The sequence below is a fragment of the Heterocephalus glaber genome, unplaced genomic scaffold, assembly GCF_053883595.1.
Source record: "Heterocephalus glaber isolate CG9 unplaced genomic scaffold, H.glaber_assembly_v1.0 deba00001451, whole genome shotgun sequence".
NCBI lineage: Eukaryota > Metazoa > Chordata > Mammalia > Rodentia > Bathyergidae > Heterocephalus > Heterocephalus glaber.
In genome coordinates, this window is record NW_028258301.1 from 5,209,970 (window position 1) to 5,230,938 (window position 20,969).

The 20,969-nt window shown below is 51.2% G+C and overlaps 1 long non-coding RNA gene across 3 annotated transcripts in view; it reads right to left on the minus strand.

Moving 5' to 3' along the window:
- Positions 1-20,757, minus strand: part of LOC110346614 (uncharacterized) — a 102,112-nt gene extending 81,355 nt beyond the window's left edge. The window contains exons 1-2 of one of the 3 annotated variants that reach the window (XR_015452653.1): positions 20,353-20,757; positions 1,730-19,470 (exon numbers count right to left, since the gene is read on the minus strand). This is a non-coding gene — a long non-coding RNA (uncharacterized LOC110346614). Of the gene's footprint in view, positions 1-1,729 lie in introns of all 3 variants that reach the window. The other 2 variants (XR_015452651.1, XR_015452652.1) reach the window with 2 other exon arrangements.
- Between the last annotated feature and the right edge of the window lie 212 nt (positions 20,758-20,969).

The window sequence follows — 20,969 nt, forward strand, 5'->3', positions numbered from 1 at the left end:
ACTCAGCAGATACCCAGCAAATATTTGTGAGCAAATGCATGCCTGTCCTGTTCCCCTCTCTGTGCTCACACACAGTCCCTCCAGTCTACAGCGTGGCCTGCCACTCACTTTGACCCTTTCAGCAGGGCCTTGGCTTTGGTCATCCCCTCCACCTGGAGTTTCTCCCACTGAAATCTGCCTTGTCCTTCAGGATTCAGCTCAGAAGTCGCTCTTCCCAAGAAGGTTCCCCTGCAGTCTCATGGCTTCCTACTACTTGGTCACAGTTCTCACATACCACACAGGCTGCACTTAGGTGGTCTCCATGTGTTTCTGCCCCAGCCTCCTCTAGACTGTCAGAGGCAGAGGTGGGGCCAGAGGTGGGGCCCCCAACATTCAGCAAAGGCCCTGGCTTAGAGGTAGGGCTCCATGATAATCTCCAGGAGCTGGAGACTCCAAGGAAGACAGGAAGGTAGCACGGAGCAGTAGTAACCCTCCAGGCCAGCAGGGGGCTCAGACAGAAGTTAAGCAGGAACCACGCAGAATGCCTCCCTCTCCCCCTAGTGGTCCCAGCTAATTACTGCAGCTTCCATTGGCCAGACTCATCCCAAAAAAGTAGCTGAGTCTTAGGAGAATCTGGGCTGAATTCTGAGACTACAGAATCCTGACATATAAAAGGGATTTTACATCTTAGTTTAAGCACCATTCCTGCCCCCATTTATCAGATGGACAAACTGAGGTCCGGAGAGAGCACATACACTACCAAAGGAATTAGAATGCAGCTCTCTTGAGGAACAGTGAAAAGATTTTGAGGCCAGGAATGTCCAAAATGATGGAACTTTCTGCCTGCACTGCTGCCTGATTGATTCCTAAGGTTTCATGCTTAGTCCACTCATGCAGACAGAGGTAAGCAAACGCTCTACCTGTCAGCTCCTTGCTGATTCAGTCTAAGTCTTCTCTTTTCATTTCATTATCTGCCTCGGAAGGTAGGTTCCAGATCTGTCACTGGCTATGGAATTTTAGACAAACTGCCTCCCCCTTTCTAAAGTGTTGCTTTTCTCAGTTGAGCCTAGAAGGTGGACTAGACCCACAGTGGCATGTAGGTTTCCTTGTCGTACCACCTCTGGTTGCTAGCAGCAGCCGCTTAAAAAGGTGTGTGAGGACAGAGGTGCTGTGCCTGATCAGCTGTCCCTGTCATGGGGTGGCAGGTAGCTTTGCTAACATGGAGCTCCCTAGATCTGCAAGCCCCAACCCAGGCTTCTGAGTCCTCTAGATTTCTGGTCAAACCATCTAGATTTCTGGTTTCTCCCATCTCTAGAGTGACCACCCAAAGCAGTGCCAAGCTCTGTGCTGGTGTGAACTTCTCAGAGCAAGACCTTTCCCTGTCCTTGGGAAGCTCTCAGTTGCCCAAATCCACATGCAAACAATGGCCTAGCACAGTCTTAGGGAGCAAGAGGCTTCAAGGTGCCGGGTCTGATAACTCGAAGCTGCAGGAACCTCTTGACTAGCAACTTCCGGGCCTCTGCTCCCTAACCCCTCGCAGGCATCTCATCACCCAGTCCCTGCATTGGGACTGACACATGACCCCCCTCTACCTGCTGCCCCTATGGCGAGCGCCGGCCACAGTGGCCTGACTTCAAAGCCCGTCCTCAAGTCAGCCCTCCATGGAGGGCCCAGCTCCCTGGAGAAAGAAGAGTAAGACCATGTCGCAGTCCTTCCCGTTCCTTCCCACCCTGGGTGCACCCACACTCACAGAGGCCTGGTCTGGGAGCTGTCCCTTCCCTCCCGGAGAGCCTGCCTTGAGCCACCAATCCCTACTGCCCCATGGTGGTCAGAGAGTTGCTCCTCCTCTTCTCCTGGAATCATTAAACACACTGCAGTGGAAACGCAGCTATCACGTGGCCAGCACAGCCTGCCAACCTTGGCACTTCTCCTCTGATCCCGTTTGTTTTTCTAATATAAAACTAATATGACATAATGTATAATCTAATTTGGAAATTACCATTTGCTTGGCTGGCCCACACTGCCAGCCAATACCAACAGCAAGAGAAATTATTTAAGAATGTTTCTTTTCCTTCGGAACACGGCTGATAATTTATTTTTCCGTCAGAAGATTACTTTTCTCTTTACGACATTTCCTGCCCATGTGATTTGCATTCCCGTTCAATAAAACACTGTGTGCCTAATGCAGGGAGGTGAGTCAACACCACTCTTCTTCCGTAGAAGGAGGGTGTCAATCGCACTCGACAGTGGGCCCAGTGCTGCTAACCAAGTATGGGAGGCAGGCACCACGGGGGCTTTTGTGGGCTGGATTGGGCACATCTTAGGGAGGCACTCGCCCCTGTCCTGTACACTAGCCCCAAAAGGGTGCAGAGCAGCCCAGGCCCCACTGGCCCCCAGGCATGAGTAATGCTTGTTTGGCATTCCTGGACAAGAGGGCTTAGCACCAGGGTGGACCGTAAGTTGAGAGGGTGCTTTGCTGAAATTCTGGCTTCCAACCTGTCTACACCCGAGCCTCCCCTGGAATGAACCACCTCTTCTCCTGTCGCCACTGTACGTAGAGCCACACACAGGCTCTCTGTGCACCCTCTCACTGCACCTTCGGTGTGACACTGTTCCAGCCAGCTCATTCCTCTGCCTTTGCTTTCAGTGACTATTTCAAAGGCACAGCTGGCAGCTCAAATCAGAACTGGTTTCAAATCCTAGCCCTGCCACTTGTAGTTCTGTGACCTTCACCTGTGTGAGCCTCCAAGCCCTCCATCTGCAAAATGGGGATAACTATCTCAGATGTGCAGGTGAATGGAAGGAGCCAGCCCACAGCAAGAACTGAATCATGCTCCCGTCACAGACTCTGAACAGCGGTGCTCTGGGGATTACCAGTGTTCCTAGACCTGTTGAGAGTTCTGGTCCCACTGACAGGCTTGGACTTGGGAAACCATGCTGGCACTGAAAACTGACTAACCCACCAGGTCACACCAGGTCATGGCTCACAGCTGAGTTACTGCGGGTGCTGTGCAGCTCCCCACTCCAAGATCTGGTCACTGGAAAAAAGTATCCCCAAGCCAAATATTTTGCAGCAAGGGACTCTGAAGGGGGTTTCTTCCCTCCCCATTGCAGTCTGGGGAGAAGGATAAACATGTCCTTCTCAAATCCCTCCCTTCACCCCAACCAGTCTCGTGACCTGAGAAACTCAATCTCCACACGAGTGACAGTTCAGATGTCTTCCTGGACATTGGGAGACTGCGCTGATGGATATTTTGGTGGACAAGGAGTAAAGCATTCACGTGGTTGAGTGGATCACCTCCTTGAGGTCACTGGCCTGAGAGCACCGGACAAGGACGAGTGTGCCCCTCAAAGTACTCGGCCTCATTCATTCAACCAAGTTAAGTGGCTGTTTCGGTTTCACGATTTTGAAGCAACTGGCTCTTCATGAAGTTGACTGGATGTTTAGACACAGGCTCTCTGCTTGAGTGGTTGTTTGACAGAACGGAGTGGGTGTTTTGTTACTGCTTAGTGACCAGTGTGACCTATTGCTTTTGCACAGTTTGATTGGCTTGACTGCTTGTTTGGCTGTGGTGATTGGTGGTTTCACCAACTTGACCAGTTGTTTTGTCACCATTAGACCCACTCGACTGGGTGTTTAAGTTGGATAGGTGTTTTGGCACTCATTAACTAAGTTGACTGGGTTTGATTAAACTGACTGGATGCTTGAATGAATTAATCCAAATATTTGGACATCGTATGAGGCCGATGATTGGCTGTTTATAAGAGCCTGGGCGTGTTGCTATTACGCGACCCAGCTGACCCATTGTTCTGGCATTGTTTGACCTAAAGCCTAGCTGTTAGTTGGGTGTTTTGGCTTCGTTTAACTCCAAAGACTGGCTGCTTAAGAATCTTTTTGATCCAGCGGATTGGTTGCTTGACTGAGTTGAACAATTGCTTTGGTATTATTTAACCAAATTGACTTGTTATTCAAACTGAGTTGATGTTTTGTTAGAGTTTGACCCCACTGTGTGGAAGGTACCCATTTCTTGACTATACTGATAAACCATTAGGGCACTGTTTGGATCCTGCTTGTCCATTTTGAGTGTTGTTTGGTCACCTTGACTGTCTCATTGAATTAGTTGGGCATTTCCATAGGGTCTCTACAGGAGCAGAGACAGCCAGCACAGACAGACCTGCCCTTGCTGACCAGTGAGGGAGTGGGGAGGCAAGGGACTGGGAACCCAAGCCTCTAGCTTGCATTGGGCAGGTAAGAACAGAAGGGCTAGCAGCAAGGCAGCTGCTGTGTGCAAAGTCACGCAGAGCAGGGCTCTCCTGAGCCAAGCCAGAGATGAATGCATTTGGCAGAACACTTCAAGAATGCAACCTCTGGGTTAAGTGGTTGAAATTAGGCCCAACGGGGCTGTTTCGCTGAGAATTTATAGTCGCTCGTAGAACTCAGCCCTGACAGAGTAGGAGTCCTTCCTGCCAAGATGGAGCCTGGCTCCCCAGCCCAGGGTCTTCACCAGCAGGACACACCTCTCCACCTTTGATTAGCCTATCTGTGCATCTCCACAGGGGACCATGAAGATGCTCCTGCTCATCTCCCAGTAACTGGGGCCTCTCCCTGGAATCCACAGGCTGTGCGGCCAGGACCTTCTTCCCATGGACTTCCTTCCACGTGTGAGGCAAGTGGTGCCCGGGAGACCTTGGTGGGGCATGGGAGTGGAAATACCCGTTATGCACTCAGCACACCAGTATCAGGGCTGGAGGGGGCTCTCAATGGGGGTTGGACTGACCTCTCATTTTACACCTGGGGAAACTGAGGCCCAGAGGGTGAAAGGGATTTTCTAAACTGGGCCCTACAGCACTCCAAGATACTATGCCTTTTCAGTGTAGGCAGGTTCGGTTTGGAAAGCTCTGATCAGGGAGCCAGGGGAGGGGTCAGTTTCCGTATAAAGAAGAAGAGGAAAGGATAATAGGAAGGATGGGACTGAGACAGGAACAGAACTCTCTAGCTCACTGTGTGACTTATTGCAAGCCCCTTCTGGAGAACACCAGTGAGTCTTTGCCGAATGAACATCCAGGGTCACTGAGCTTATGAGTTCACAGTATCTGGGCCTCCCACCTCTGACTGCATCAACAGGAATAGCAACATCAGAGCAAAGGAGATGATGGCCTCACTAGGCTCTGGGTGGAGTTTAAGAAAAGAGTCAATGAGTAAATACTAGAGTGGGTCACAACTGAAAAAGAAAGGTTCACCAAGCCATGTCTTAGGAAAAACTGATAAAGAAGGAAAGGTTGTCCGCCCTACAGAAAGGTGAGGTCACTGTCTGGAGATCGAAGACTTTCAGAGGACAGAGGCACACAGAAGCTTAATGAATGTCAGAATAGAAGTAAAAACAATATGGCACCCTGTAGATGCTTAAAAAATGTTTTTGACAGAGTGACCTTGAACAGAGGAGACCCCTTGCTTCCTGGAGACTTGCCAGCAGAATTCCTACATTGGGTGAGCAAGTATCCAATGAGTCAGTCAGAGACAGAAGACTTGCAATCTCCTTGTTTAGATTTGTTACCTCTCTTAATGCTCCCACCATTAACACAGCCTTGATTGTACTTCCCTGTTCTGGTATGGTCGGGTTGCATGGAACTTAGGTACCACTAAGACTTCCAGATTCTTTCCACACAAAGAACTGTTGACAGGCCTCGCCACCCAACACTCAGGCCGTCACTTTCCAACCCATGTTTCCAAACACCGAACCTTCCTAAGTCCCAGTACTGTTAACAGCACCTCTACTCTCCCTCCCAGCTCCCTTCCAGTTCTAACTGGGAAGAGTCACATAGTCCTGGCTAGCAGCAGAGCCTTGGAACAACACTTCACTGAAGACCCGCCTGAGATTTGATCTTTCAGACACTGAAAGGCAGAGAGTCAGAGAGCCACTCTCCAACCACCTGCCAACAGCAAAGTCCCTCTGGTGCTGAGCAGCCTAAGTCCCTGGCTGGTTCTAGAAGGTGGTGGAAGCAGGAGATAGAAGAAGTCAGAAAGATAGCCAGAGCATCAAGCCTCCCATCCAAGAGTCCAAGAAAACACTAGAGGCTGAGGAACATGCGATTGGCCTCCACACTACCCCAAAGCCCTGGCCAGCAGGTCCAGGGCCACAGGCCACCCAGGGGCTGAGCTTCCACCCAGGCGGCCAGGGACAATGCTAGAACTTGCAAGACACCAGTGGCTCTCCTCACACACCCTCCAGTAGAAGCCACCTCTCCAAACAGCTGGGGCCTCATCAGACCCACACAGGCACCAAGGCCACCCAGGAACTGAGCACAGAGGATTGGAGAAGGTTAGGCTGCTGGTTGGAGGGACCCAGGGCAAAGAACAATCACCACATACTTGGCAAGTGGCCGGGTTCCTGGGACGGCTTCCACTGACCTGCTGTGTAACCTGGGGTGGGGGCGCCTGACCTCACTGGACTCCTCTTCCCAGCTCCTCACATGGGAAAGTCAGGGCTAGGAAAGGTCACAGAAATCCTGGAGTCCCACCCTGTGCTACTTGCTATGACAAAATACCCGTGAAAAACAGCTTATTTTGGCTCATGGTTCAGAGGATTTTGTTCATGGTCAGCTGGCTCCACTGCTTGAGGCCTATAGCCAAGCAGAAACCTCATGGTGAAAGGGAATGACAGAGGAAAGCTGCTCACCTCTTGGCACAAGAAGCATAGAAAGGGAAAGAGCCAAAGGAATGGGCTGGAGACAAGACATACTCTTTAAAGGCATGGTCTCAGTGATCCCCTCTTTCCAACTGGGCTCCACCTCCTAATGCCCCATTGGGCTAAGAGCTCATCAATGGATAAGTCCATTGATGAAAAGTTGGCAAGCATCCTTGTGATCCAATCACCTCTCCAGGCCCCACCTCTAAACGCTACTGTCTAGGGAACTGAGCCTTCAATACCTGAGTCTTTGGGGGATTACTGCCTAGCTAAACCGTAACATACTCCCTTGGTGCTGGGGCAGGAAGCCTGAGCCCAGTGAGCCAGTGGCACACTTGGGCCTGGAGCCCCAGTCCCCTGGTCCCAGGTACTCTCTCACCTCCATTCCTCTGGGCTGCTCTCCCAACGCCTGCACAGATCCACTCATCTCCTCTGCCTGGAGCACTGAGAGGGTCCATTCACTTGCTCTGCTACAACAGTACCACAAAGAGAGGCAGAGATTTCAAGGGGAGAGGGGGTAATCACAGTTCTGCTGGCTGGAAGTCCATGATCAAGGTGCTGGCAGGTTGATTCCCTCTGAGGACTGAAGAATCTGTTCCATGCCTCTCCCCTAGCTTCTGGGGACTGGCTGACAATCTTTGGGTCCCTGGCTTACAGAAGCATCCCCTGAACTCTGTTTTCATCTTCACGTGGTGTCTTCCCTGTATGTGTGTCTGTGTCCAGATTTTTCCTCTTTATAAGGACAGCAGTCATACTGGGTTAGGGGCCACCCAACAACCTCACTTAATCTCCTCTGGAATAGCCTGACCCCCAGATGAGGTCAGTATACAAATTTTGGGAGGACTCAATTCAACCCATAACAGAGCAGCACTTCAGTCCCTCTCAGGACTGCTACCCACCTGTGTGCATGAGCACAGATACACACCTACACACAGGGCAGCCAAGCACAAAAGCACTGCTCAGTGTGACGTGGTTCCCTTGCCTCTCACTGGGCACCTGGCCTGATGCCAACTACTAGGGAGGAGGATGGGTGGACTTGGACATTCTGGAGAAAAGACAGGCTACTGCTGACCCCATGGACACTGACTCTGTGGCCACCACAACTCACTGCATCTCTTCTGGCTTAGGGTCACAGCTGTGACAAAGGAATGACCTCCATCCAAGGTGAGAGGGGCAGCAAAGGGACCGGGCACAAGATGCCGGTGCCAAGCCCAGACTGGTAAAGGGCAACTTTGATCTCCCTGCCCCTCTCAACCCTCTTGAGACACTCATCCTCCCTTCCTGAATCTCTGAGGTGACCCTGGAGGGGGCTTCCCTCAGTGATGTGGACAGATTGCATGCCCTGCAGAGCTCCTTCAAAAAGACTCCTCGCAGCAAGGTGGGCACCTCTGCCAAGTTAACACAGCACCAGGCAACCCAGCATGGGTCTCTCTACACTGCATTATCATTGTCCCCTTACCCACAACCCCCAGAAGCCCAGCTCCTGGAGTGTGGGGAAGAGGTCTTGTCAGGACAGGCAGCTCACTCAGCCACTGCTTCCAGGCTGCACAGGCAGATCTTTGGAATCTGCACCCAGAAGCAGTGGGTGGCTTGTGTGTCCTTCCCAGGAGTGTGTTCCAGCAGCAAGACTCTGGCAGGCAAAGGAGCCACTCCGAGGCAGGGGAGCAAGGACCCCAAATCCGCTGCCACCCTGTGGGGAACTGGGGTGCATAGTGGAGGGGGTTCTGATCTAGAGCTGCTCTCCCAGTCCCAGCCATGTGATCTGCAGGCCTGGTTGCTCCAGCTCCGTCCCCCACCACCCACACATGCCAGAGAACTCAGCTGACCCCTGGGTTCCACAGGGGCAGAAGTAACTGGTCCCCTAGGGAATCTTCAGATGAGCCCACTCACTGCTTCTCCTGTTTGTTCACATGCTCCTCCCTTGCATTCACATTTTCTCCCATGTGCCCCATTCATGCATCCTTTAGGCAAGTTCATATATTTACTGCCAGTGCTGCATTCATCATTTGTGCTACTCCTGATCCAGACATTAAGTCATTTCATTCACAGATTCAACTAACATTAGGGTTCATGCCCGCTGTAGGCTGTGATATCTGCCTCAGGCTAGAGGATACAGAAATAAACAAGGCAAACAAAGCCTGTCCTCTCACAAGGTTGCCAGTCCAGAGGAGGAAATCAGATGTGTCATCAGGGATATGCACAATGGAGAACATAATCTAGGGTAATGGGATGGAGACCTAGTGCGGTAAGGGCTGAGAAGGGTGGAGGTCAGGACAACATCCTTAAGCTGAAAGGTAGCTGTCCATGTAACAACTCAAGGGAAAAGCATTTGGGCAGCAGGAACAGCAAGTATGGAGGCCCTGATACAGTAGATAGAGCATCAGTCGGATCCCAACAAAATAGACAGCACACTTGAAACAGGGCACTAAAGGGAGGGATTCTTTCCAGGGTATACTATGAAGAAGAGGGCTCAGGAAACAAGAGGAACAGAGCAGTGCTTCCGGCCAGTAGCAGCAAAACACTTCCACCTGAAGGAGATAGGGGACAGAGCTGAGGCTGGAACTTAACAGTCTGCTTCCTTGAGACATGTGATAGTACTTGGTGCTGGGACACAGCCAGCCCAAGACACCGAAGGGAGAGAGCCAGGAATGCACACCCTGACTCTGCTCTGCTCTTGTCATCTATGTGTGTCTCGAAGTAGCCCAACTGCAAGGGGCCGCTGACAAGGTCTACAGGTCTGCAGCAGGTGCAGTGTGGGGCAGAGGTGGCCAGGGTTCCTGTGTCACATCTTAGGTGGCAGCTCAAGTGTCCTTCACTAACGGGGAGTGGCAGCTGAGAGCTGTCCTGCAGTGAGAGATCCTGGGTACACAGGAGAGGAGGAGGAGGAGGAAACGGGGTCAGAGGGAAGCAGGACCCAGCCTCCCAGGGATGCACAAGGAATCTGGACTGTATTGTAGTCAGAGTTTAAAGCACAAGCCCGTTCTGCTCCAAAACCCAACACACCCCACCCCCTCGCCTGGCCAGGCCACCCAAGCTGCCCAACACATTGATTCAGGTGCTAAACCTTGGAGCACCAACCCTGACTGAGGAATGCAGGTACCAGCCAGCCTGGATCTCTCTAGGGCAGCACAGGGCCAGGAGCAAGAGGCCCTATCTAGGGACAGGTTCCAAGGACAGCCAGCCAGGAGGACCCTCTGTCTGCAGGGCAAGGATGAAGAGTGGTTTAGGGCAAAACCAACCAGAGGTTGCTCCTACAGCCCTAGCCCCCTGCCCCAGCCCGCCACAGAAGGGGAATCAGTCAGGCAATGGCAGACTGTCCAAGAGAGGGGACCTCAAGGACATCTGGCTTGTGCTGTGCAGCTATCGGCATGCTCTGAGCTGAGATCCCCAAAAGAACGCCAGGCTTATAAAAGATCACCTGCAGGGGCCCTCAAGCAAGTCCTGGGGGTGAGAGGTTAGGGAAGGGAAACCACCCTGTCCCTACCTGGGACCCAAGCCAGCTCAGCTGATCCCCAGCATGGCCCCCTGCCTCTCCCTCCCACCTATTAGGGCTGAGGCTGTGGGGTTCAGCTGGTCCCCTCTGCTCCCCACTCTTGGGTGGGAGCAGACTGATCCAATTGTAGGAAACATTCTCCCAACCCTTCTCCAAAAAGCCTGAGCCCACACAGAGGACAAACCTGGACCAACCTCTTTCCCCATCTTTCACATGCAGGGCGAGTGCCGTACACCTACCTCCAAAGGTCCTGCCAGCTCTGTTCCTCTCCAATCCACACCCATTAATCATTCCCTGAGCAGTAACTATGCATCTGACCCAGGTGACAGATGTGGGGACACCATGGGCTGGTGGGGCAAGCAGTACAATAAGTTTCATGAGGATGAGGTACTGTCAGATCAAAGCCAGACAGACAGAGTACTCAGAGGATCCAAGGCTGCTCAGGGGAGGGAACAATAGGTCAGGGGCTTAGAGATAAGGAAGCGTCTGCCAAAAATCATAGAAAAAATAAGAAATTTTGTATATCACTTCATTCGTTCACTTCCAGAATCCCTTTTGATCCCTCCGACTTAGGTCTCAGCAAACTGGGACTTAGAATGTGTAAATGTTTAGCTCTGATATAGTCCCTTTAGACAAGATTCTCATTTTCTGATTATAGTGACTAAGGCCCAGAAAGGGGAAAGGACTGCTCAAGGCCACCCAGCAGGGAATTAATGAGCAGATCCTGAAACCATAGTCTCTCAGCTTCCGGTCTAATATTTCTACTGCAATAACCCGCTCACCTCCTTCTTCTTTTCCAAACACTCTCTGTCCTGACCAACTGCCCTCCCTTCCCAGCCAGACTCATGACAAGTTTTACAGGGAGGTAACCATGTCGGGTAGGAGGTAGAAAGTAGAAAAGAAAGTTTAACCCAATAGTGTTTTCATACTTGGGATCTGAAAACATGCTTTCCCCAGCAAAGCAGCTTAGTGTTAAGCGGAAAATCGGCTTGGAAGGATGTGATATCATTTATAACAGTACATTAAATGCAAGCTGAGAACCTGATATATTTTAGGAACATTCAGCACACTCTAGACTAATAAACATTTTACAATATTATTGCACATGTTCATTTCACTTTGTACAAATAATCATTCCCTTCACATCTAATAAGTCTGCTTGACACATAAGTGGTCTTGGGCAAACACCTCGGAGGGCCTTGTTTTTCTGTGCATTGATCATTTATTTGTGTAGCCCGCTGGGACAGTGACTAATGATTTTGAGGTTTAAATGTCCTTAAACATCATCTTTGTCTCCCTGCCTGTTATCATACAAACGTGAAATAATTTTGTCTTGGCCCTAGAATGTATTGTTTTTCATGTATGAAAAATGCCTGTCCCTTCTCTGCCTGGCATGGCATCAATCAGTTTAAAACAATATTTGGAGGAGCCCTGGTCTGTGGGTCCTCCAGTGAGCTCTTGAGGTCCCCAGGAGACAAAAAAATCACCACTTACTGGGGAATTTCCAAACAAACCTGCAGTCACACTGTCAGAAGCCTGGTCCCCCTACAAGGCAAGCATGAGTCGTAGCATACCCTCAAGGCCCAGGGAACCAAGACTTGCTACTCAGTCTTCCCCTTTCCGAACATTCCTGCAGGTCTCTGGGGCCTGCCACTGTTGTGTTAATTGCTGGAGGGTTGGAACCAAAGTGGTCCTGAGCTTCAGGAACTTGGATCAGGGTATGGCCATCACTAGGCTCAAAGAACCTTAGGTGGAGAAACAGAAAAGATGCCTGCTTGAAATAGACTCGGCCAATTGAGCCCATCACTTGGGCAGCAGATGCCTTTGTAGATTAGGGGGAAAAAGCATTCTTCCTTCTGAGCAGATATAGTCTGCTCAGGGCACGTCCTTCAGCTGGGTATTGTGCAGTGCACAACCTAAACAATGTACAAAGAAGCCACCCTGGTGGAGTGGGGGTAGGACACTGGGCAACAGACAGACACGGAAACAAACTATGAATTCTTTATCCCATAAAGAGCAAAGAAGAGCAACAGCCCCACCACCACCACCACCCCTCACTGGACAAAGGAAGAGCCTGCCCCTCAGACACAAGAAAGGAGGTTGGCATTTGGAGAGACTGAACAGGAGGAGAAAAAAAAGAAGTAGGAGAGAGTGAGGGTAAGAAGCAAGAAAGGATAGAAGGGTGGAAGGATGGATGGATGGATGGGAGGCAGAGAATGTTTTAAAAGTGTGGTATTTTTTAATGCTTTATTAAGAACTGTAGGCTTTTATACACAAGCAGTGAGTGATGCATTGGGGACTGTGTTTTAGACAATCACCCTGCCTGGACTGAACTGGAGAAAGCTAGAATGGCCATTTGGAGTCATCCTGTAAGGGAAAGGGAAGGAGCATCGGCAGCCTCAACCAGCAAATGACAGCTCCTCAGCTGGGCCATGGGAGACTGAGGCTCAGAAGCCTGACCCATCCGCCAGGCTCCACAGTTGGGGCCTCAGCCTGCTAATGCTCACCTGGTCAGCAAGCAGGCCTGAATCAAAGCCTCTTTGGCCTTGCACCCAAGAAGCCTGCTCTCAGTATGCACTCACTCCGATCTGGTGTCAGCTGCCTAACACTGTCTCTGGAAGGCCTCCATCAGTACTCCCTCCCTGTCCACTTCCAGAAGAACCTGCAACAGGTCAAGACATCTTCGTTGGACCCTATCTTTGACTTCTCTCCCACTCTACTCTACCACCTCTGCCTTTTCCAGCACACACAGTTTGCCAAACAATGTGACATGATTTGCCACATCTCCGGGCCTTTGCACATTCTGGCCCTTAACTCTGACTCTTTCTGCCTTGCTATTGCCTCTTGTTCTTTAAGATCAACCCAAGCGTCACTTGCTCCAGGAAGCCTCTCTGACCCCATGACTTGTCGGGAGCAATGCTACATAATTTCACGGGAAAATCATTTGGTTAGCCTAGTTCTCCTGCCTATAACCCAGCTATGGAATTCTGAGACATAACTCCATTTTGCCCTCCGGTCACAACTGAGACCTCAGTGATCCGGTGATGCTGAGATTCTCCAGCCCAAGAAACATCCTGGGAGCTGAAAACATCCTGGGAGGAACAAACATCTACTCAGTTCCTCCTTGTGCTTGGATTGTTACATCTTATTTACGCAGGATGTACTGAACTCTCTGCAAGTCATTTGTTACACTTTGTTTCTCCCGATGTACTGGGGCGGGGGGCCACTTTCGTCTTTGCTGCCCAGAGCGGCACTGATCAGACCCAAAGCTCAGCTTCTTCTCAGTCTCATTTTTTTACCTTTCCTGTAATTCGCCGTGTGCTGCCGTGGCTCGCAGGAGACCAGGACTCACTGCAGAGGTTCTGGTAATGTCCCCTTCCCCTGTTCCCTACAATGACTGAGTGAGGACCTCTTCTGTGGTCCACAGCTCCTGATGTGTCTCAACATGGCATTTACATGTTTAGTTTTTATAGTCTATTTGCATCATCTTTTTCTATCCCACTATGGGCTGTTGGAGAGCAGGGGAGTTATTTGACTCATCTGTAGAGTCTTCAGCTCTCAGCACAAAGCCTAGCCCAGAATACAATCAGAAGATACTGGATAGATGGGAATTGTGAAGGGGGGCGGGGGGAGTAAATGGATGGGAGGATTAGGTAGATAACTGGACGGATGGATGGGTGGGTGGACAGCTTCTCTCCCTTATGGGAAACAAGTTTGGACTTGCCTCTTCCACCTCTAAGAAGAATCTCTTTACCTAGAAAAAGAGAAAAGATGATCTTAAAACCTGAGGCTCTCAGTGGCACAAAATAACTGACAATAATGACTGCCAGGTGCACAGACCTACACGTCTGATTCATGCAACTTCACTGAGGGAAAGCCCGGGTGATGTGGAACACTATTCTGCAGGCTGAGGTTCAAAAACAAGGTCTCAGAGCATCTTATCCACAACTGGCAGGGGCTTGACCTTTGTCCTGAGGCTCATGCATGGAAAAGGGTTCCATGGGCATAACAAGGAGCTATCAGCGACTCTTGAGTCCTCTGAGGATGAGAATAAGAGCCAGAGGCACTAACCTTTGGTCCTCCCTGCCCATTCTGCAAAGGCTGATTAGAAAAATAGAAAGTTCCAGGCTCCAAGGTCCCATTCTGGGGCTGACGTATTATCAGAGTGACCAAACCCTACTTCTAGGCTACCCCCAAATTTTACCCCCCATTCCTACATTGTATCCTCTCTGGGCCCGACTAGCTCTCTGGCCCCTTCTAACTCTACCTTGTCACAGATTAACATTCTGTGCATAAGGGCCAGACACATATAGTCTTAGAGGCTGGGCCCAAGTCCTTCTCCAGTATCTGTAGCCTCTAACAGGCAGAGTAGTAGGTATCACATACCAGGGGGTCAATTGTATAAATCATTCCTCAGTTCACTTAATAAGTATGTATCGGATATCTGTGCATCAGCCAGAGAAAGGACAACCAGAAGACACCTAGAATAAGAGATTTACTATGGAAGTTGACACCATGGCACTGCGGGACCTGATCAGCTATTCTGCATGCCTCAGGATGGGGCTCACGGGAAGGAAGGATGGTGTGAAACAGGGGAAGCAAGGACAAGCAGGAACTACGCTAGGCCTCTAATTAATGACGGATGTCCTCTGAGATGGCTGGAACCCTGGTCACGGAGCTGTATACACCCTGAGTCCAGGATGCTGGGGCTCCAAAGGAGAGAGGGAGAGAGCTGGGGACCCCAGACCCTGAACTGCCGCCCTGTGCCATCCAGCAGAAACCACAGCACATACTGCCCTTCCCAGTTGCCACCTCACCCTCATCCCCATGGATCTGCTCGCAGGCCAAACACTCTCACAGCCCTTGCTAATCTGGAAACATGCAAGGGTGGGCATTCAGGGATGGGGCTCCAGCTCAGCTGAGCAGTTCCCCAAAATGTCGCTAAACCTGTTATGTGCCTGGCATGGAACTAGTCAATGGAGACTCAGCAGAAGAAAATTAGGGTTTAGTGTTGTGACAAAAACGTTTTAAATGCTACAGTCCTAGTTACTGACTGTCTCCCATTGAGAAATTGAATCACGACATATGGCAATATCCAAAGTAAGTGGCTCAAACAGGTCAAAGTTGCTCTTTGACTTCGTGAACAGGCAGATGTGATGGAGCCTCCACCCTCAGGGACTAGCTTCCTTCTGCTGCCCATGCCACTCTGAGGCACATTCCTGCTTCCACTGCCTGACCTGAGCTGTCTGTCGGCTGGTTCCATTGCTATCAGGTCACAATCCAGGCCATCAGCAAAGAAAGAAGCGGACACACAAGTCCACTCACACTCAGGACCCTTCCTGGGAGTTGCAGACATAGCTTCAACGAAGTGTCCAGAACCCAGCTGCCACTCCTAGCTGCTGGGGTGGGGGAGGCTGGAAAATAGAGTCCTTACTCTAGATGGCTATGTGCTCAACTGAAGATGAGAGGTTTCATTATTCAAAATAGACAGGAAGTAGATACTGTGAGTCAACAGGAAAACTCCACTAGGGGTCCACGTCTCAGAGCCTGGAGTCAAACAAGCCTAAAGGCCATTCCTAGCTCTGCCACTTTCTACCCGTGTAATATTAGACAAAGCAGTTACCTTCTCTGAGCCTTTGTTTCCCTAAGCACTCGAGAGCATTATCATTACACATAGGTACTATTCTAAGTACTCTGTGCGCACCACTATTCTTAATCCTACAATGAATATGAGCTGAGTAGTAACATTAGCCCCATTTTATAGATGAGGAAACTGAGATTTAAAGAACTGAAATGATTTTTCCAGAGTTAGGTTCATTCACACTTAGCGAGAGCCTGCCCAGTGCCAAGCTCTGTGTCCAGCTCTGTGCTGCTCTCTGGAGATGCAGGGGGAAAGTCAGACATGGTCCCAGCCCTGCCAGGACTCCCAGGCTGGCCCCCATTGCATATGTGCAAGGGCCTGGAGGCTGGGTAGGGAAAAAAGCAAAGTAGTTCTTTGTTTTGCCTTTTCCTGTAGCAACCAACCTGCACCCACAATATGTCTGAGAGCACCCTCCCAGCCCAGGCTCAGCACAGATGCTCCCAGAGGGTCTGGCTGGGGTGAGGAGGAGCAGCCAGTGAGTCCAGTGTTCACTTAACAGCAGCTCCAGGTCAGAAGAAAAAGAGCCAGTGGAAACAGCAACAGTGTCAGCACCCCAACATCTCTCACTGAGGACCTCCCCATCAAAAGCACTTGCACATCCACTACTACATAAGGCCCCTTTGTAGATGAGGACATTGGTGCTTCAAGAAGCTAAGTCATCTGTTATGTACAGGCACCAACTCCCCACAATGGACATAATCACTATATACTGCAAACATGTACTAATAAAAACAAAAGTTAAAGAAAAGCTAATTCACTTGTCCAAGATGACACAGGAAATAGCCAAGAAGGCAGGTGTTCCAGGAAGCATTCCAGAAGGTGATGACAGAGGTGCCACTGCCTGGTCATTGTAAGGACCGACACACGTAACCTTGGTACTGACTAGGACAGGGAGGTAGGCATGAAGGTCATCAAAGAGTTGCGTGTCTTCCAGGAGGAACAGCCTCAATGAGAGGAGCAGGTAATGCCCTGTGAGAACCCTGCCATGGGTCTGCATATTTGGGAGCTCTAGAAAAACAATCAGAGCATTTGACCTCCACTTCTTAGTACCTCAGGGGACTGGCCAGACTGAGCTCTGCCAGCCACAGGGCTACATTTGCCCATTTGTGACCAGATGGCCCCTTCGTGACTGTGAAAAGCAGTGAGAGAGTGCCACTTTCGGGGCCTGGGCAACCCTTTCTCCAGTGAGGCAGGCCACACCATGTTCTATACACTAGACTAGTTCTTTGCTGCGGGGGAAAGGGGGGCAAGGGATCTAGTGCTGGCCCTGGACACCTCACCTGCAGAAAGGGACAGAAGCGAGTACACCTAGGGTCTGTGCCAGTAAAGCAGACAACCTCCATGTAGCACCATGCACAGCACCATGCACAACTGCCCTCCATAAATTCGGCTTCCTCCTCTCCCTCTTGCCTTGTCCAAGAGAAAAGCCTCAGACGGCCATGGTTCAGGGCAGCTGATGCCGGGCTGGAGATCAGTCCCCTCATCAGTACCATAATGGTTGGGGCCAGAGAGAAGGGACTTTTCCAAGCTCACAAGGCCTGGCTAGGCACAGCGCTCAGCTCACAGGACCCATTCAAGGGACCCCCTGCCCCAATCATATTACTGTGAGAGTTGTGGGGGGCTTAGTACTTGGTGTCAAGGGTCTTACTCAGTTCCCAAAGAACATTCAAGAAACGCAACCCAGCCATATCTGCATCACATCTCTACTGCCTGTTGCTTTGAGAAGCAACTGTGTTATTTGTGATTTCTGACATTCACCCCCTCCCCAAGCCCTTACCCGCTTTCCTGTTTGGCCTGTGAATTGGAAAGGGCTGTAAACAGGCAGGCAGGCTCCTCACCCCTGGGCGGGCCTGTCATGCAGCCAGGGCAAAGGTAGGGCCCAAGGGACCCCCGCCCCCACCCGCCCCACACAGCCCAGCTGAAGAACTTGTAAAGACAGGATTTGTTTGTTTTTTTGGATCTGGCTCAGGATCTGGCTGAGGCCAGGCCCTTTGGGGAAAAGCAACTTTTAAATAAATGCTTCAAGATTGTGCAAACATTTCAGTAGTACTGGAGGCCTGGCGTTCTGGGTCAGGGAGAGAAAAAAAATACCCGTCAATCACTCTAGAGATGAAAACCTGATAGCTGAGCGCTTGGTGAGGACCAAGGCTTGGGTTGCAAATCTCAGTTGTGGCTGGCTGAGACAGAACTACACTTAAGCCCACTCTCAAAAAATCATTTGCATGTTAATCAATAGAGCAGCCCTGCTTGACAGGCAGAGAGCACAAGGCACTCACAATAAGATCCGTGCAATGCGTGCAGAAAAGATGCAGCTCAAAGGCAGACAGAACTGGATTTTAGCCCTGGCTCTGCCTCTGATTAGCTTTCTAGTCATGGGTAAATTATTGGGCATCATTTAGCCTCAGTTTCCTCACTGGCAGAATGGGATTGCAATAGCAATCTCACAAAGATGTGAGAATTAAATAAAATACAGGTTGCAACATAAAACCTGGCTCAGAGCAAAAGCATAGTAATAAATACTGGCAATATTACTAGCTGCCATTTATGGAGCATTTTCTCTGAGTGAGGACTTGCATATGCTTTCAGTGATCCTCAGAACCCAGCCCACTTGACCAGGCATCCACAAGCACATGCTAAGCACCTACTCCACTCTAGCTTCCTGCTCTCCAGGAGAAGCTCAGCCTCTGACCTTGGGGCTCAGGATCATACAGCCAGGATGCTCCAAGCTGGGCCAGAGAAGTGTAAGTAGGGCATGATGCAGAGAGAGATGGCTCTTCCTGCTTCTGGGAAGAGGGTCTATCTGAATTGGGTCTTGAAGGATGAGTTAAGAGGGTCCCCACACAGGCACAGGGTAGAGCAAAGGCTAGAAAACAGGACCTGGATGCAGGCAGAATGCAAGGAAGGGTCACTGGGAAGAACAGCTAGCAAAGTTAGACTGCAGTCAAAGAACAAAGCATCTTACACTTTGAGGATCCAATTTGACTTCCCAGGCCAGGGTAGGATCTGTGCCCGCTCAGCTGCCCTGGCCATTCCTCATTGTAGCTATGTGACTAAGGAAGCGAAGCGGGCCAATATCTCTGAGTGTGGATCTCTGCAGGACCTGCCTCAAAGGGCTGCAAGAGGTGAGAGAGTGCTGAGAAGGTTAGAGTGCTCCACCAACCCTAGATTCCGTTATTTTACACGTGTGCACAGATGCGCACATACACACATGCACAGGTGCACATACATTCAGGCTCTGGAATCTGAACAGCCTGGCTCGAGAGCCCCAGCATCTCAGGTCCCTGTGGCATGAGCCCAGGAGCGCTCCAACACCATGCGATCAAAGCCAGGGTGAGTTGCCAGGCCTGCGGAAACACAGGTGGGTGGCCAGGTTCTCATCCAACACATCCACACACTCAAAGGACCTCTTTCTCCATCAGAAAGAAACTCCACCCATTCTGGCAAATTCATGACATTATGTAGCTCAGAGATCAAACTCTCCCCCCACCATGCAAGGAAACTGAGGTTTAAAGAAGGAAAAGAGCAGCCTGGAAGCAGAGAATCACATGGAAAGGCGCTCTCAGGAGTATGCAGTCATTGTGCTGAGCCTTGGGGAATGAGTGGACACCACAGGCGGGACAGGCATTTCAGGGAACAGCTCAAGCAAGCACCCAGAGACTTCATCGATGAACCTGGGGGAAAGAAAGGTGACCTTGTCTTTTGGGGTCAGTGATGCGGTGTGCCACGGAAGAAGCCAGAGAGATTGCAGTCCAAGCAGAGAGAGCCCTGTGGGGCGTGTTGGGGATCTAGATGTTCTTGAGAGCCAAGGGGAGCTCAGGGCTGAAGGGCAGCCATACTGGGTCAGATTTTAGAAAGATTTTTATTGCAGTGATGCAGATGTGACCTAGATTGTGCCTGGGGCAGGAGGGGTGGGGCAGGCGGGAGAGTGGGTGAATTTGAGAGATGCTGAGGAGATATGACTTCCCAATGAGCATTTATTCTCAGCTGGGCATGGTGGTGCATTCTGGGAGACTGAGGCAGGAAGACTGCAAGTTCCAGCCGCGTCTTGGCATCTTAGTGACTTACTGTGCCCTTGTGTCAAAATTTTTTTTAAAGTAAGTATTAAAGGGCTGGGGATGTAGCTCAGTGCAAAGGCCCTGGGTTCAACCCCCTCCCCCCGCCAAAAAAAAAAAAAGACCATTTGTCCCCTGGAGGAAAAAAGAGAGATGCAGACAGAGGGGCCACAGAGGAAACAGGAACGTGGGAGGGTTGGGGTCTGTCACAGAAGAGTCACGTTTAACTCAGGGGACTCCGGCTATGGGATTAGAACGGAGAAGATGCTCAGAACAGGGGGCTTCCTCACCCCGCCCTGCCCCCCACAAAGTCCTGCACCTCGTCCTGTCCCAAGGGCCTGCCCACCCTCCGTCCTTTCCCAGTAAGAGGGCCAAGGCCTCCAGCCCACACCAGGCAGCCCAAGGGACAGGGTGGGGAAAGCCCAGCTCCCTTCTCAGGCAGAAAGTGCGGGGAGTTAGACAAGTCAGCTGGCGGAGGACCAGCTCTTCCTCCCACTTTACCTCCTTCCCTCTTTCTGGCTCTTCTGCTCCTTGCCCAGGGCTGCCCTCTGGCTCTTACAGTGTGCCTGGGAGCCGGCCCCTTCACCTCTCGGACCCTCAGTCTCCTCCTCTGCTGAGGGAGGTAGCAAGCAGGATTGCTGCAATCCTCCAATGAAAGGGCTGGCAGGTGCCACGCCCAGAAGGCGGGCGGGCGCCGATTCCGCTCCGTAAACTATTCTTTGCCCCCACGCACACGCAATGCGCAAGCCTTCCCCGGCACGGCGCAGCGCCCCGCCGCCGGGAAGGGGTGTCACCATCATCCCGAGTTTTCTCCCCGCAGTCAGGGCGCTAGGATTTGAACCTGGGTCCGAGGATTCTCGCGCAGCCGCGGTCGTCCGCCTCTCTTCCCTCCTCCCCTTCCGCCTGCGCTCCTCCCCTCCTCCTCGCCGTCCTCCGAGCTCAAAGGCTCGACACCTGGAGCAGTCGCAGCCGCCCGCCCGGCGGCCTGGGTCTCATTACGGCCGGCCCTTATCGCGGCGTGCATCACATTATTTCATTTCAAAGAATCCACAGAGAAGCCCGTCCCCGGTCGACAACAGAAAGTAAAAACACAGCTGACTCCCATTAGGGCCCTCTCA